The sequence below is a fragment of the Schistocerca piceifrons genome, chromosome X, assembly GCF_021461385.2.
Source record: "Schistocerca piceifrons isolate TAMUIC-IGC-003096 chromosome X, iqSchPice1.1, whole genome shotgun sequence".
NCBI lineage: Eukaryota > Metazoa > Arthropoda > Insecta > Orthoptera > Acrididae > Schistocerca > Schistocerca piceifrons.
The window spans coordinates 678,437,799-678,451,060 of NC_060149.1; the positions used below are offsets into that span (position 1 = coordinate 678,437,799).

At 43.3% G+C, this 13,262-nt stretch overlaps 1 protein-coding gene across 1 annotated transcript in view; it reads right to left on the minus strand.

The window, feature by feature from the left end:
* LOC124722681 (popeye domain-containing 2-like) overlaps positions 1–13,262 on the minus strand; it is a 676,128-nt gene that overhangs the window by 558,297 nt on the left and 104,569 nt on the right. The gene's annotated exons all lie outside the window — the stretch shown is intronic.

Here is a 13,262-nt window from a genome sequence, read left to right on the forward strand (position 1 = left end):
CTCAATCACGGTCCTACAAACTTCCACTTCGTCAAGCGTTGCCCAAATGTCAGCTCCATTATTTTTAGTAGGATCTCACTGAAACGGCGCAAAATACAAAATCTTTTCATACAAAAAAAGGTTCATGTCTGAGAGCTCATTTCAACGGCACTAGTTTTTTTTCTCATATCCCTTCCGATATTATGAATCTGATTTCGCTTTCTCAGGTTTCTAGCAGATCCCAGACAATAAAAAGTTTAATATTTTATTTCGCCCTTATTGGTTTACTTAACACGATTTTACGCAGAAAATCTCGGATGCACCGTTTTTGAGGAAAAGTACCTGTACAGGGTTACACACAAGTACCTCCGAGGATTCAGAAGTCAACTGTGTGAAAACTGTAAGACATACAGAAAATTAGCCCATTTCAGTGGTTAGAGCTTCTCTCCATTACAGTTACCCAAAATGGGAAGCGTTTGTGATGCAGCAGAAGTCAATATGTGCATGTAATTCACTGAAGTGAGAGCCGCTGCCACTGCTGCTGATGCTTCTTCTCCCCGGAAAGGGGCAACGACAGCAGCCCGCTTTGGAAATACTGTATTTTTTATTGGGTTGCTTACCAGTAAGTGGGAACTAACTCGCGTTCCGAACTTCAAGTGTGCAGGCTCGGCGTGTCACTCGGCTTTGTTCACTGATTCTCGGAAGTCTTTGGAACAGCGCGACGTTTCATTTAGCATTATGGTGGCGCCTATTTCGGTCGGCACAACTCTCCGAGTTCGGCAGAATCGTGGTGTCAGCGCGGTTTACCTTCGCTATTTGTTGATGCTATGAAGGGCGTTCACAGGTCCAGTGGCTGACTGCATAAAGAGAGGCAGTTTAGCGATCTATCGTTACAATCCTTTAAAATTATTCCGAACGACAGAAGAGAGGTATGACCATTCTCAGTTCGCACAAGTGACGGGTACTGCTTACTCGCTATTAAAACGACGTTACAGTACCAAGCCAGAAGAATTCAAACATTTAAAAGACAATGAAAGAGCAAAAAATTACAGCGATCGACAGACGGGATTCATTGTTCCGTAGATTAAGAAGTACTTTGTGCTCAATTTGCAGACATGGAACACTTGAAGAAACTGGTGGTACGAATAAAAATTTTTAAACTCGCACTCACTATCCTATTGTCAGCTGCTACATTTTGGAATGGAAATGAACGAAGACTATGGAGACTTCATACACTATTGCAAAGTACGTTACTTAAATCAAGAGGCATGCCTGAAATGATTTTTCGTTTTACATCTCGCTGTTGTTGAATTTCTGAAGGTAAAAGAAGTGCAGGAACGAAAATGTGAACAAGCGAAATGGATTGCAAATGGTTCAAATGGCTCTGAGCACTATGGGACTTAACATCTGAGGTCATCAGTCTCCTAGAACATAGATCTACTTAAACCTAACCAACCTAAGGACATCACACACAGCCATGCCCGAGGCAGGATTCGAACCTGCGACCGTAGCGATCACGCGATTCTAGACTGAAGCGCCTAGAACCACTGGGCCACAACGGCCGGCAAAATGGATTGCAGGCTTCGCATTTTAAGTGGATTTGACTGCACACTGCTCGCAGTAAGACAATGCAAGGTACTTACTTTCCGATTTGGAGGGGATGCATTTAAAAAGAAAACCGCATTGTAGAAGTGACATACACTGAAAAAGGCAGTCAAGTTCGATAAGCTCACTGGCGTTAAAGAAAGCGAGAGGTCTGAACAATTCTTTGTGACCTTGCAAAAACTAAAAGGGTAGTTTTGTTGAGGACACTGTCAATATTACATCTGTTTTCGAGATTGATTGCCCTTTCAACTGTGTATATGCAGATGTAACTGACTGACATGAAAGGTAGTTCCAGTTTTTATGACTAATGTTTTTACGTCAAAACTGTTCAGGACGTTTACAGTGCTATCCTCAGTTAAATTTTCCAAGTCCCCATATCGAGGTTGCAAAAGTGCTACAATATTTGGTTCTGCATGTGTGGGTGAAATGTACTTTTGCGCTTACATGGGAACTTGAGGTCGAAACTGTGTGAAATTGTCTGTATTTGTCAGTATGCCGACAGTTTGTACCAGATAATGTCTTCACCGTGCCAACAATAATTAAAAAATACTGAAAACTGTTTTTTTGTGATGTATGCTGTTGAGAAATATGAAATATAAAACCAAGTAGTATGCAAAGCGTCTGCATAGCCATTTAAATGCAGCGCGTTCGCTGTTTTCTCCTCTTCCCCCCTTCTCGTATTCAGACAGCATGGCGTGGCGTGGCCGTGGGGGAAATGTGCAGCGAGTATCAGTGCTTTGGAAGTCGTGCCCGTGAAGGGCTCGCGAGCCGAAATCTTGCCCATCCCTGCTCTACACGTTCTAACATGCCTGCCCCTAGTGGTGTGCTCTGCAGCTACGCCATGGCGCGCATTACGAATCGAATCTTTGTGGGGTGCTCTATCCCCTAATATGTGCTGTTTTTCTTTATGTCTCAGTTTTATGCAGTCGTCTTCTCAAACCCTGGAGGTAATTATGAATAACCCTTCCTCTTTTCAAACCCCCAAAGTACTTACCACTAACCACGAAATGTAAGCGCAAAGCGTGCTGTATACTTCCGTATGCGTTTAATTGCATAATGAAAATGAAGTGGCTGGTTAAAATTATAACCTTTTGCAGTAGTCGAAACACCTTCGCTTTAAATGAATGTAATAACAACAATATGGTTTCTTTCCACAGGCGCCTTCATGGAAGCACAGGTGCCGTCATTCTGAAACGTGTGTTCTCTTGCAAGCATCATGGTAACCTCTTCCAGCAGTTCTCCAGTTTTGAGACCGCACACTTCACAGAATATTCTCACCGCTTTATGTAAAAATGTTTCATTCCTTCCTTCGTCTCAGTCAATCTTACAAGAAAGAAGGAAGGAGGTTCAGTGTCTGACGTCCTGTGGACGACCGAGTTATTGTGGACAGAGCACTAATTCAGGCAGGAGAAGGAAATCGACCATGTCATTGTCGAAGTTACCATCCAAGCATCACATCTAATCGAAATAGGGAAACACAGAAAAACGTATCATGATGGGGCAACGAATCATGATCCTGCCAGTGTCTTAGCCCCAGCGTCACTTCCCTCGCTTACTGTATATCTGCTACCACCTTGACGGGAAACTCAAAACTAATATCTCATGCGACGACAGTTAGAATTCTAATGGTTCAAATAGCTCAGAGCACTATGGGACTTAACATCTATGGTCATCAGTCCCCTAGAACTTAGAACTACTTAAACCTAACTAACCTAAGGACAGCACACAACACCCTATCATCACGAGGCAGAGAAAATCCCAGACCCCGCCCGGAATCGAACCCGGGAACCCGGGGGCGGGAAGCGAGAACGCTACCGCACGACCACGAGCTGCGGACTAGTTACAATTCTGTTCGTGTCTGTATACAGAATGGTCAGCAACAGTCTGAAAAACTTTTAAGGGTATTGCAAGGGAGGCTGTGTTGAGGAATATTTGTTAAGAAAAAATTCGAAACATTACGCCATTTCGGAGTTATTTAGCATTGAATTTAGTCAATCAGATCGTTTCGCGCGCAAATTCAGGCACTTTCACAAGCTAAAATGCGGTAATGCAGATACATCTGAGCCCGAGAGTTATGATTAGTTGAAATGCTCATTACCATTTAAAATATATCGTTTTCGGAAGCGATAAATTTAAGATCGGTCAGCAACAGCTACGTTTGTTCGGTTTGAGGAGACTAAACGAACGACACGTTTGGCGACAACGCCCTTGGTAGGCTGCTTGAACTTAAGCGCGCGACGATCTGATTGGCTAACTTCAGCGCTGAGTAACTCTGAAGCGGCACAACGCATCGATTTTTTTTCAGAACAGTTATTGCTCAGCCCAACCCCCCCTGTAACATCCTTACAAGCATTTCAGACAATTTCTGACCACTACTCACTCACAGGCACTATTCACTCACAGATCACCAATAAATGCAAATGACATGCCTGCATTCGTTGCTGCAACTCTAACTTTTGTTAATACAGGCGCATATAGAGGTGAGGTACTGTAGGGTCAACGGGATTCCAAAATGGAACGACACTTTGCCGATGACCTACAGTTAGGGTCTCAACTGATGATGAGACCGATTTCCAGCCACAGTTCTCTATGTAGTGGTAAGCTAATTTATCGTTTACTCAAGCAGAGATCCTAGTGACTTGATGCTTCACCCGAGCCAAAGGCAAAAGAAGTGGAACGCGAACAGTGTGCTCAGTCAGTGCACCGCGCGTTTCAAACACATTGAGGTGGCATAAGTCACAGGATACCTCATAACATTGTGTTGGACCTCCTCTTGCCCGGGGTAATGCAGCAATTCGACGTGGCATAGACTCAGCAAGTAGTTGGAAGTCCCCTGCAGAAATATTCATCCATGCTGCTTCTTTAGCCGTCCATAATTGGGAAAGTGTTGTTGGTGCAGGATTTTGCGCACGAACTAAACTCTCGATTATGTCTCATAAATGTTGGAAGGGATTCATGTCGAGCGATCTTGGTGCCTAAATCATTCACTCTAACTGTGCAGAATGTTCTTCGAACCAACTGTGAACGATCGTGACCCGGTGACATGGCGCATTGTGAACCGTAGAAGTCCTATCGGTGTTTGCGAACATGAAGTCAATGAATGGCTGCAAATGGTATCCAAGTAGCCGAAGACAAACAGAACGGAGTCCATTCAATGCAAAAACAGTCGACACCATTATGGAGGCACGACATGCTTGGACAGTGCCTTGTTGACAACTTGGATTCATGGCTTTGGGCGGTCTGCATCATACTCGAACCCTACCATCAGCTCTTATCAACAGAAATCGGGACTCGTCTGACCATGCCACAGTTTTCCAGTCGTCTGGAGTACAACAGATATGCTCACAATCCCAGGATAGGCGCTGCAGGCGATGTCGTGCTGTTAGCAGAGACACTCGCGTCAGTCATAGCCCACTAACGCCAAATTTCGCCTCACTGTCCTAACGGATACGTTCGTCGTCCTTCCAAAAATTAATTCCTGCGGTTATTTCATGCAGTGTATCTTGTCTGTTGGTACTGACAACTCTACGCAAACGCCCACTGCGGTAATGTCTGAAAGTTGGTATTTTAGGCACACTCTTGACACTGTGGATCTCAGATATTGAATTCTCTGACGATTTCCGAAATGGAACGTCCCATGCATTAGCTCCAACTACCATTCCGCGTTAAAAGTCCGGTAATTCTCTTACGGCCATAAGAACGTCGGAAACCTTTTCACATGAATCACCTGAGTATAAACGACAGCTCTGACAATGCACTGTCCTTTAATACCTTGTGTACGCGATACTACCGCTATCTGCATACATGCATTCTCTCTGTCCCATGACTTTCATTACCTCAACATACGTCGCCATATGGTTATGTTATGTTACGTTAACCGGGGACCTAGAAACGACGGAGAGGCTCCGTCTCCGCCGCAGCCGCAGTGGTCCACAACCCCACGACGACTACCACAGTCCACTTCGCCCCTCCGCCGCCCCACACCGAACCCAGGGTTATTGTGCGGTTCGGCCCCCGGTGGACCCCCCAGGGAACGTCTCACACCAGACGAGTGTAACCCCTATGTTTGCGTGGTAGAGTAATGGTGGTGTACGCGTACGTGGAGAACTCGTTTGCACAGCAATCACCGACATAGTGTAGCTGAGGCGGAATAAGGGGAACCATCCTGCATTTGCCGAGGCAGATGGAAAACCGCCTAAAAACCATCCACAGACTGGCCGACTGGCCGGCTCACAGGACCTCGACACAAGTCCGCCGGGCGGATTAATGCCGGGGACCAACGCTCCTTTCCGCCCGGAAAGACTTGCGTTAGACCGCACGGCCATCCGCGCGGGCTCGCCATATGGTGCCGAGGTTCGAGCATGTTGATGTGGGCAAGTGCTTGCGGCACATCTATCGCTCAGTTATGAAAATAACGGCACCTGTCTTACTAAAACGTGCGACGGTTATAGCCTCGCCAAGTTTTTATATTATAGCTGAATTAACTGATCTTCGTTCTTATAAGGCAGTTGTTTGAAATCAGCCCTAGTGAACTGATCATAATCTATGTTGCTGTGGTTAGCCTGTTGGAACTGTGTCTAATGTGATAGTGCGTGCCTGAGCTCTTCATGTATTGTTCTCAGTCGTTTGAATTATCTTTTAATCATTATATGGTGACTAAGTATTTCGTTAAGGACAATTGGATGGATTATAGGATAATTCTAGTTTTACATGTAGTTTCAATGGAGGTAAATTAACCTCCTCCTATGCTACAGCGTTGAGGTTTCCACCACAAGACGAAAGTTGACAAATCTGTAACCTGGAAGTTAACGGTGCTTTAAAAAACTACGGTAATGAGTTGTAGTGTTTCATTAATTAACCGAATATTGTTAAGTTGCGTTCAGGCCAATTGTCTTTTCGGAAATTTGAAAGACAGCTACTTGTGTATAATGTTAACGCTTTAATTTTTTTTGGGTTTAAGTGCTAAAGTATTCAGCACCTATTATTACAAATTAAACATGTCACACAATCAACTTTTTAAAATTTTGTATTTTCTGCAGTTAATTAGGATTACCATTAACCTTACTTTTAACTGTGGAAATTGTGAAAGGCAGTTAGAGCTTCTTGGAAATTAAAAATGCTTCGAATAAAACGAAACAGTGCAAATACGGCGAATCTTATATCAAAATAACTTTTTTTTAGGTGTATAAAACCAAACACATTCGGCAAAATTACTCATTTTCATTAGTTGCAAAAACAGATTTACATACCTTTAACATTCGTTAATAAACAATGGACAAAATGGGCATACGGATGAAGAAATAGTAACTGTGCGGTTTTTCCATATTGTTAAACTCTTCTAAACACCAAAAAATGGTCATTTTTCAGAACACATACTGAAGGAGAATTACAACTCTGATCTTCAGTCGTTGCGCGCTGTTCAGTTAAGAAAGGTCACGAGAATTATTCCACAGAATAAAATTTTTGCGTGGAAATTCTAGAGGATTATAATCGCTACTGCGCAGGTGAGGGGGAAAAGGCGATGCTGCGGCATGAATAATTACTCATAGGGAGGATTACCGTGCGGAGCATTGCGCTTCGTTAAGACCAACAGGTCGGTCCCTCCGCAGACTTAGTGCTTTGTGGAGCGTTACACGATGAACGTGTGGCTCAGTGGTTCTCTGCATTGGATGTTACTGTTCTGTGGTCACTCATTTTTGGCTGCCGCGATAAACCCGTACGTTGAATCATCATGTATGCTGTGAAAGAGGGAAGACGATGTCACAACATAACTGCAGCATTTATGAAGGCTCCAGTTATTGTGGTCGTAAGATGGAAAATTTGAGAGTTCTCTGGGTTGCATTAGTACTTAGAAATTTGCTACAATTAGCAGAACCAGAACAGAGAGCCTTTCTATATTTAATGGAAACAATCTTTAGACCATCGTAAAGAAAGTTTGACGTTTCAGATTTAGGTCTCTAGACGATTAACAACTACATATCCCAACTGAATATGTAAGTATAGTAATAATATTTTTTTTCTTTTTTGAAGTGGGTGGATGCCACACAACATATTAGCTCCTGGGTTCTACCTAATGTCCACCCTACAATTTTTTGTGACTCTTATTGGTTCGTGACAATTATTTGTTAAAGAACAAAGTACCGAAAAGTACCGTGGTACCGAGTACATGTTAAATTGTTGGTCCCCATATAACTGATAAGCTGAGCTAGTGCGAAGGTTGGAGGAAGGCATGGGCATAGGAACTCCTACAGGACTCCGCCCAATAAAGTACTGTGGTGTTTAAACAACTTTACGTTTGAACACTGCTTTATTTTCTTCTTTCACATGGTTCAAATGGCTCTGAGCACTATGGGACTTAACATCTGAGGTCATCAGTCCCCTAGACTTACAATTACTTAAACCTAACATCCACACAGCCATGCCCGAGGCAGGATTCGAACCTGCGACCGTAGCGGCAGCGCGGTTCCGGACTGAAGTGCTTAGATCCGCTAGGCCATAGCGGCCGGCTCTTTCACATGATAAAACTAAAAACCAGAAATAACATTTCTAAACAGGTTTGACTCCTTATGGAATGGTCCGAAAGCGAATAAAATACTTTTTTTTTAATCAAGGACGTCTATGAATATGTCATTCCGTTCTATGCAAATAAGCTGAAACATTATGAACACCTGCTTAATTGCCATCTTTGAAATGCAAAACAGCAAAGATTCTGTGCGGCAAGAATTCTACAAGTTATTTGTAGGTCACCGGAGGTATGAGGCACCAACTCCCGCGAATTACGGGCAAGTGGTTTGTTGGCGCTTGGTTGGCACCCGATAGCGTCCCAGATGTCCTCCATCGGGTTGTATCAGGCGAATTTGGTGTTCAAGACGTCGAACTAGGTTCACTATCATGCTCCACAAGCCATTGTGCCGGCCGGTGTGGCCGAGAGGTTCTAGGCGCTTCAGTCTGGAACCGCGCGACCGCTACGACCGCAGGTTCGAATCCTGCCTCGGGCATGGATGTGTGTGATGTCCTTAGGTTAGTTAGGTTTAAGTAGTTCTAAGTTCTAGGGGACTGATGACCTCAGATGTTACGTCCCATAGTGCTCAGAGCCATTTGAACCATTTGAACAATCCACTGTAGCAGGATTCTGGCCGTGTGGTCGGCGAAGATGTTCGCGTAGGCCCCATCTGTTATGGCGCCTTCGATTACCACCATAGCTCCCATGGAAGCCCAGATGAATGTCGCTGTAGAGTAACATTGCACCCAATGGCCTTCGTCCTTTGCCCGATTCACGTTTCGAGCAAGTGTTCTCCTGGAAGACGGCGTATTTGCACACGACAACCGATCCCACGTAATAAGAAACATAATTCACCCGACTATGCTACATGTTTCCATTTACGCATGGTCGAATCTCGATAGTCCTATGCCCACTAGAATCGTAACTGACGATGATGTGGGAACACACAGGGGCCATCTGCTGCAGAACCCCATGTTCAACAAGGTGTGCTTACCGCTGTGCTTTGAAATACTTTTGCCTGCACCCGTATTGTAATCTGTCATCAGATGTGCCACAGATCGCCGCCTGTCCTGCATTACAGAGCAGGAAAGCCTCCGACCTCCACGTTTTCTGATGAAGCCTTGATGTCCAACATCATGTTGCCTATCCGTGGTTGCACCATCCTTCAACGACTTTCGATTGATGCTCACTAGACAGGCGCGTACTCAGCAGACCAGCTTCGCCGTTTCCGAGATCCTCATTCCCAGGAGGCCTAAACTTGGTGCAAAACGATTCTGTGACCGCTCTAAGGTATAGGAATGAGACCCTCTGGTGCCACTAACAATGATGTTCTCCAAAGAGCTGAGTTGAGCCTTCCCTGTAGTTAACAGGCTTGTACACCTGTCCGTACGTTCTATGGCCCTATACTCAGTCTATAAATACTTGTATGTATAAGCAGCCACATACAATAGTGTCTACCCAAATGTAATGGCAGTCTGATATAATTCAAATCGTATAAATTATATTTTTATACACTGCGGTGACAATGGCCATGGGATAGCCATATACACATATACAGATGACGGTAGTGTCGCGATACAAGGTATAAAAGGACAGTGCATTGGCGGAAATGTCATTTGTACTCAGGTGATTCATGTGAAAAGGTTTCTGGCGTGATGATGGCCGTACGACGGGAATTAACAAACTTTGAACTCTGACTGGTAGTTGAAGCAAGACGCATGGGTCATCCCATTTCAATATATCGTTAGGGAATTCGATATTCCGAGATCCACAGTGGCAAGAATATGCCAAAAGTACCAAATTTCAGGCAATGCCTCTCACCACGAACAACGCAGTGGCCGACGGCCTTCACTTAACGACCGAGAGCAGCGGTGTTTGCGTAGAGTTGTCAGTGCTAACAGATAAGCAAGAGTGCGTGAAATAACAGCAGAAATCAGCCTGGGACATCCGATGGACGTATCCGTTAGGACAGTGGTGGCTCCATGATGGTATAGGCTGTGTTTACATAGAATGGAGAGGGTGCTCTGACCCAATTGAACCGATCATTGACTGGGAATAGTTATGTTCGGCTACTTTGAAACCATCTGCAGCCATTCAGCAACGGAATCCTTATGGATGACAATGCGCCTTGCCACCGAGCCCCAACTGTTAGCGAATGTTTTTAAGAGCATTCTGGACAATTCGAATGAATGCTCCGGTCACCCAGATCGCCCGACATGAATCACATCGAACATTTATGGGACAAAATCGAGACGTCAGTTCGTGCAGAAAGTCCTAAGCTGGCAACACTTTCGCAGTGGATGGTTATAGAGGCATCATGGCTGAATATTTCTGTAGGGGACTTCGAACGACTTGTTGAGTCCATTCCACGTTGAGTTGCTGCACCGTGTTGTGCAAAAGGAGGTCCGACACGACATTAGGAGATATCTATCCCATGTTTTTTGTCACCTCGGTGTAGTTATCATTAACTCTTATTGCATTTATTCCATTTAGTTCTGTAATCTGAGCTTCCAAATTACGACATCTGGTGACTGTCACAAAGAGCTCTGGTGTTCTGTTATCTTGACTGTAGCAGCGTGATATTTCAATCGCCTCATTAGACGGTAGTTTGAGTATTAAGGTTCAACGTGCTGCATTCCAAGGTTGCAAGGTTTTTATTTCTAGACAAGCTCAAACTGTTCCGTATTAGTTTTTAACTGACGTGCCCGTGTTGGCATAACTGATTTTATTCCACGTTATTTTTTATGTATTGACATTCATCTATGTTTATCTTGCCTGTTTTTAATATCTATGCAGGCAGGGCAGCAGTGCCTGATATAATGTTTACATTGCAGATTTATTTCTATTTAGATTTCTCATCATAAGCCAGACCTTGAGATGGTCATCACATACATCCATAATAGATTTATGTAGTTTTCGAACAAGCTTTGGGGTTAAAGAGAATTGAGAAGTCATAAAGTAAAAGACTGCTTCAGAGGTGTAAGGTTGCCTCTAAGCAATGAGTATATTATTGTTGCAGCACATGGATCACAGAAGACAAGTAAAGCCTAGTTGCTAAGCCGAAAGAAGCCTACTCCGAAAAAGTCTTTTCACGGCTTGTGACAGCGTTCTGTAATTATCGTCAATCGTTCATTCGCTATTAGCCAATTATTTCTGTTTTAATTCTGTTTTGATGAGCAGCCTAACGACAAACTTCAGTTTGCGTAAGAGTTCGTCACTAGTCACTGTATCGCCTGAACATTGTTCTACGGTTATTCAGTTGGTTACTTACTTACAGGTTACATATATGATTTGCAAGGTTATTTCATCGAAATGATGAGTTAGTTTACAGGATATGTATACATGTTAACATTAATGAACCCAGTTTTTGGTTCTACTCATGCAATAATAAGCGAACGTAGCTGTCGAAGTTGTTGCTTCTATATTTCTTATCTATTTTTACTTTCCACGTTCTTGTGTATCTGAGGAAAGGATGGGTACCAGCACGGCATTTATTTACAAAAGCGTGGAAAGCAGCCCAAGAACCAAACTCCGGACTGTACGTGCACCAGATCGATTTTCGTGTGTCCAAAACACGGATCCGACAGACGTCTCGCTCACTTTGCTGTCTCAAGAGATTTCGTGCTGCGCTTTATGGTATATGAACATACAGACAAAAGAAATAAACCGTGTATTTCTCGTTTACTTACTGAATAGTGCTGCAGATTACGACGATCTTACCTGCAAATAAAAAAAATGGCTATTAGAATAACAAACAACACTGCAAGAATTACAATTATTTTTGGTGTTATTTGGCTTTGACTGTAAGTAGTCAGATTAACACGAGTACAATATAATACTAACAGTAAATGAGACATAAATGGAGCATGTGGGTTGAAAAGCGTATATGCTACATTAAATAATCTAGGGTCTCTCTTTTGATCCTGCAAAATTGTTACATTTAGTGTACGTTGGCGAACAATGAAATTTCTGTTGAAATATATACCATCAGACGCCTGTAAAAATGTTAACAAGGATAGCAATTCAACTACTGTGCAAACCACAGCTATGCGCTACATAAGGATCATTATGTTGAAGTTTGTCTGGCTTCTGAAATTATATGCAGAGTAACAACCATTTACCGTACACAGTTGTCTTTGACGTGGGCTCGCAGTCTCGTTGAATCTTTTGGAAGATAACATTTGCGTCACAGTGTGAACTATTTATTATGACTTCCACAATAGCTGTTTTGAGTTTTAAGGCATTTTCAAGTGGTTGTTTATTTTACTGATGTTAACGTCTGCTGTTTTCAGCGCCTTAACCGCTAGAAAACGGCTTAGAAGTCTTATATGCAATTGTGAAAATCACGATAAATAGTACAGTCCATGGCTAAAATGGTGTCATTAAAAAAAAAAGTACGAAACTGGGAAACAATGTTATATTTGTTAGACAATTTCGAATAAATTTCCACATAGAAGATAATTCATATTAAATCTTGTGCTGTATAACGGATTTCTGGAAATACACATTGTAACACCCTCTGTTACAAGAGTGTAATCTAGTGTGAAATTACCAACACCGTTAACCCCGCTGCCTTGAGATCCGACTAAGGCGGTTAACTTAGACCTGATGAAAGCCATATCGATCTCGTGGGAATAAATTTCAGTAGTATTTTCCTGTTGCGGCGAAACAGAGAACACAATTCAACATCTGAAGAATTATAGCTTCCGTGATCGAGACGGTATACCTGGTGAGATGATCAAAGAAATGGGGTATTGAGATGTTGATGCTCTGCAGTCACTGGGTAAAAGAATAGGGAAACTAACAAGTCACCAGAAGACTGTTCGAAGTCTTTCTTCATCCCTCAACAGGAGGAATCGTTAGTCAGGAACTCTTCTAACTACCAAACTATTGCTCTCATATCCCACACAAGTAAAATTTTGCTCTACCCCTTGAACCAGCGTTTGAAACCGTACATTCAGCCACACACATCCACAGAACAAGCAGGTTTTGTTAAAGGGAAAGAGACTCGTGGACAGATCCTTGGCCGGCCGCTGTGGCCGAGCGGTTCTAGGCACTTCAGTCCATAACCGCGCTGCTGCTACGGTCGCAGGTTCGAATCCTGCCTCGGGCATGGATGTGTGTGATGTCCTTAGGTTGGTTACGTTTAAGTAGTTCTAAGTCTAGGGGACTGATG